Source organism: Pundamilia nyererei, unplaced genomic scaffold (genome assembly GCF_000239375.1).
Source record: "Pundamilia nyererei isolate P.nyererei 1_Seehausen unplaced genomic scaffold, PunNye1.0 scaffold00141, whole genome shotgun sequence".
NCBI lineage: Eukaryota > Metazoa > Chordata > Actinopteri > Cichliformes > Cichlidae > Pundamilia > Pundamilia nyererei.
The window spans coordinates 314,162-319,568 of record NW_005187542.1 but is presented as its reverse complement, the minus strand read 5'-3'; the positions used below and the strand labels follow the sequence as shown (position 1 = coordinate 319,568).

Here is a 5,407-nt window from a genome sequence, read left to right as displayed (position 1 = left end):
GATGACCTGTATAGTGCACTTTATGTAGTATTTTGTATTGTATTAATTGCAGACTGGGATTTTTAATTAATTTAAAGGTTTTTAAGCAAATCTGAGACCAGAAGTTTAGGTTATTGTTTACATTCGTCTTTGCCTTTTGTTTTGTACCATTTTGCCAGCCTTAATAAACAGCTCATTTTTGTTATGCTCAAGTTTTGTCTCTTTGCATGTCTGCACTTCCACGTCCTCACTCCTCACAGTCGGCTGTCCGTCGGCAGCCATACTGTGACATAAACAGCCCAGGTTCATTACTGAATGGGTGAGAACCTTTTTTGTGGTTTTAATGTCGCAGCTGATCAGGTTATTGTCACCATGTCAGGCCAAGTCTGACCGACTAGGCAGGATTCTGCTGTGGGAATGCTTTATTTATTGCAATGGCATGGTTAAGAAGCAGGAGGCAGGCTTCCTTCAAGCAATTTTCTTTTGCAGGGGTACAAACCTCCTTGAGGACCAGGATCTGGTCAACTTCCCTCAGATGTTGCAGCTGATGTGTGACCAGGATACGACACTTGTTCTTCAGCAAGCCACAGATACACCTGATCATAAGCACAGACAGGTGTACACATTTCATAAATAAGAAGTGGAATTTTTCTCCTTTTAAAAATCTCATATAGGTCCATACTGCACGACACAACGCAGCTGTGTAATGCGAGCTCAGTCCTCAAGATCCAGATTCATTGTTTGCGTTTGTTTAAAGTGATTACAATATTGGAACTATGACACATTTATAGCTGACTTGTGTAAAATTTGAGTAAGAGAACATTTAAAAGGTCAAACAGGATGTGTGGCAGAAAATATATTTCTACAGGGGAAAAAAAGAAAAAAGTCTGTGGCTGTGATAGAGCAGAAAAGGATCTGTGTGCATTACCTCAGCAGTATGTACTTAAAGAAATCTTTATGGCTTTTTCTCCTTATCTCTGTGTCAACTGAGAGGCTTTAAAAGGACTGGTAACAGTTAAATAATGCTTATTTGGAACTGCCAATCATGCAGTGCAACTAAAATAAAAATCATGGCTCGATGTGAGCATAATAATCCCACTTCTAAGTTTATCAGTGATAGTATTGTTGGGTCTTTACTTTACAGTATAAAGTGCCATGAAATGACCGGTGTTGAATTGAAAACTCAAATCTAACCTTACAATTAATAATTCCCTTCTTTTCTATAAAACAGAGATATGTAGCATGTAGAATATACTATACTTCATGTGTATGAATACATATGGGTATCTCTTTGGGACACAGATAATTGTGAGCAGTCATTACTTGTCGAAAAGATGTTTTCCAACTTCTGCATCCACAGCACTTAAAGGGTCATCCAGGAGGTAGATGTCTGAATCCTCATACACAGCCCTGTAAAAAAAAAGGGCTTTGATTATGGCATGTGAAGTAGAACAACTATAGCAACAGTAGTGTGCATACCTGGAGGTTTAAAAAAATTGCCCGAACATATAGCTTATTGCTGCCTCTATTTTAGGCTGCCTAATAACTCAGAGAAGGAATTCAAATCTGTTGAGGATTATACTAAAAATGGATTTCTCTCCTGTGCATAACAATGACATAACTGCTGTGACTGTTGTCGTACCTCGCCAGGTTTACACGAGCTTTCTGTCCACCACTGAGTGTGGCTCCTCTGTCTCCAATCAGTGTTAGGTCTCCATCTGGGAACATCTCCAGGTCCTGCACAAAATGTACGTGTAACACAAATAAATGTGAATGCCAAAAATAGGGGAACATTTTAGTCATTTGATAAATATTGGCAGTTTGGTTTTGTTCTTCAGAATATTAGCAAAATAGGCTATCCTGTACTATAAGCACAGATAGAGATTCCAGGACAAGTATTAATGATCGAAACGCAGACTAGGCATTAAAAACATAAGAGGAAAGGAAAAACCTGAGAATAACTAACAAAGAAACTATGAATACAAAACATAAAATCAGAATGAAAACACAACCTAAGCAAACATAATATTCAACAAAAAATTACAACAAGGTCATACAGAAAATATCAAACTGAAGACTGAGATTCCAAAGCTGAAAAATGCTGGGTACAAAACCCAGAATCATGACTAGAAGAAGCCTGAGTTGTGGACATGCATCTGCTTCTCTGTAAAGTCCGGGTCCATGAAATCCACAGTAGTAGTTCAGGCTTTAGAAGCTTTTCAGTCATAGTTTCTCAAGTAGTATTTCTACATTGTCATGAACACAATATTCCGTTTGGATAGAACACATTAGCTCACCTTCTTCAGAGCACAGGCTCTAAGGACCTGCTCATATTTCTTTGGGTTAAGTTCTCTCCCAAAAAGGATGTTGCTGCGAATGGTTCCAGGGAACACCCACGGTTGCTGGGATGCGTAGGTTAGCTGACCTTTGACCTTCAGTGTGCCTGTATCATGAGGAAGCTCTCCCAGGATTGCACTCAGCAGGGATGACTGAGGAAAACATGGATGTCATGCATGTAAGCTGGGCAAATTGCATTTTTTTTTTTTGTCAGTGACAAATACATGCAGACCCCTGCAATGGTTTGGCACTTTGTCTCCGAGTTGCTATGGTGCAATGGCCCAGACAAATTCTGGACCTCAACACAACTGAAACACCTTGGCAGAACCAGAAAAGAGCTGTGTATAAACATATACCTCTAAACCTGAATAAACTGAATAATGACTGATAAAGTCATACAGATCAGATTTAGCTGATCTTTAGCTACTTTTGCTAAATGTGAATGTACAAGGTACTGAATCATGGGCCACATATTTCATAGGACTCTATGCAGTAACAGAAAAAAACAAAACAGAAAAAACAAAGCAAAAAACCTCCACTCTTTTACAAATGAAATCAAGTACACTGTTAAAAGAAAGAATTAAAGGATGTTTTTTAAATAAATGTATAGCATCGAGTCAGTTAAACTTTTGGGATATTGATGTGATCAGTCAAATAGCAGAGGGGGTTGTTAGTCGATACCTGGACCCTACAGAGATTGCACAGGTAGTCCATCTCCCACATGGTAAAACGGTAAATGAAATTCCAGGAGACAACAAAATGTTCTAGGAGACATGGACAAGGCTGTTGAAGGCCCTTAACCCATCATCAGGACTGGGATCTGCTCCGTTTTACAAAAAGAAACTGGATGATCACTGCCAAAACCCTATAAAAATGACAATAATGGCACCAGAGAGCCCAGTGCCCTCTGGTAAGCCCTGTGCTCACCACCCAGCACCATGCAAGCTAACATTTGCCATAGAATACCAGAATTGGTAGGTCCTCCACTTGCGCCCTGTGCTTTTCAAAGATGAAAGCAGGCTTATCCTAAGCACATGTGACAGAACTGAAAGGAAAGGGTCTGGAGAAGTCGTGGAAAAACGTATGTTGTGTAACATCATTCAGCATGACTGGGTTGGTGGTGAGTCACTGGCATATTGATAGAGGGATGCACAAACCTCTACAGCCTAGGCAACGGCACCCTGACTTTCAATAGATATTGTAATAAAGTCCTTGAACTTTATCAGACCGTGGCTCAGGGGGTTGGGAAGCGTATCTGTAACCGGAAGGTCGCCGGTTCGATCCCCGGGCTCTCTGTCCTGGTCGTTGTGTCCTTGGGCAAGACACTTTACCGCCTACTGGTGTTGGCCAGAGGGGCCGATGGCGCGATATGGCAGCCTCGCTTCTGTCAGTCTGCCCCAGGGCAGCTGTGACTACAACCGTAGCTTGCCTCCACCAGTGTGTGAATGTGAGCGTGAATGAATAGTGGTATTGTAAAGCGCTTTGGGTGCCTTGAAAAGCGCTATATAAATCCAATCCATTATTATTATTATATGCTTGTGGGTCCTGGATTCTTCCTGGTGCACAGCAATGTCCAACCTCATGTGGTGAGAGTATGCAGGCAGTTCTTGAAGGATGAAGGAACTAATACCACTGACTGGCCCCCACACTCACCTGACCTAAATCAATAGAACACCTGTGGGACATTATGTTTCAGTTCATCCAATGTTGCCAGGTTGCACCACCTAACATATTACTCAGTGCACATCAGTAATGATGATTTTTTTTTTCCCATTGAGATCTGATATGTTATTAAAGTGGTTATTTTTTGAGCGGCGTATAAGAATCCGGTGATAAACCGTTAGGTTAAAGACTCCTATAATCTTAGGGTGGATGCTAAAATAGATTACACAAGTTTACTGACCTTTCCGGCCCCCACTGGTCCGATTACAGTCAGAAGTTGATGTGACTTTGCTGTGATGGAAACATTCTGAAGAGATGGTGCATCCAAACTCTAAACAAAGACAAAAATGGCAGTAAGTACTACATCAAACTATAAAGTTTGCAGGAACAGTCATTGTTCTACAACAATATGTTACACCGCTACGAAATATATTACACTATTTACCTTATCCCAGTAGCAGGTCAGTTTCTCGATCTCAATAGAGTTTCCCCCCTTTTCCGCCAAAGGCAACATAATGTTTTTTCTCTCAATCTCTTCCAGTAGGAGAAAATTCTGAGAAAATGATAAAAATGGTTTTACACCAGCTTTGGAAATTGCTTGACTATCTTGGACATGACTACTGGATTGCCAACTTTTCCTACAGTTTATGACAGAAATTAATTACCTTAATCCTGCGAATGCTCACTACAGTCTCTGACAACTTCTCAATGGCCAGAGGAAAGAACAGGGTCAGGGTGACCTTAATTGTACCATACAGGGACATGGTGACAAACACCTGGCTGGCAGTCATGGTGTTCCCCAAAAGAGTGTAGACCGTGAACGGTAACAAAGATTATGAGCTTGCTGCTGGCAAAGAAGGAAGCCATGTTGAGTCCTCGTAGGAAGGAGCTCTTTAATATCCGACTGATTTCTTTCCTACAAACATAAGAGAACATATGTAGATGGATTACATAGTTGAAGCAAAGTTTTAAGTTTAAATTTGGCAGGATGTTGAGCAACATCGGTTTCACTTTGATATGTCTATGACGGTAATTATATGTTTAATTTTTAAGTTATGAAGGAAAAAGGAAAGAAAAGTCAGAGTGTAGGTTTTTGTGAATTCCCATGTTCTCCCTGTGCCTGCATAAGTTCTGTCTAAGTACTCTTGGTTATCCAATGCAGCAGGATCCAAACCTCCCACTGAGTTTAGGGGTCACTCTTGATATGAGTTTCAGCAGGAGGACAACAGTACCAATTAAGAACACCCCATAAAATAAAGTAGTAATATAAACTTTTTCACAAATTGAAGAAAAGACAAGCAAACATAAAATGTAAACATGTTGCAAAAGGAGGATTTACAGTGGGGCAAAAAAGTATTTAGTCAGCCACCGATTGTGCAAGTTCCCCCACTTAAAATGATGACAGAGGTCAGTAATTTGCACCAGAGGT

General features: G+C 40.5%; 1 pseudogene; it reads right to left on the bottom strand.

Moving 5' to 3' along the window:
• LOC102209201 (multidrug resistance-associated protein 4-like) overlaps positions 1-5,407 on the bottom strand; it is a 43,885-nt pseudogene that overhangs the window by 32,384 nt on the left and 6,094 nt on the right.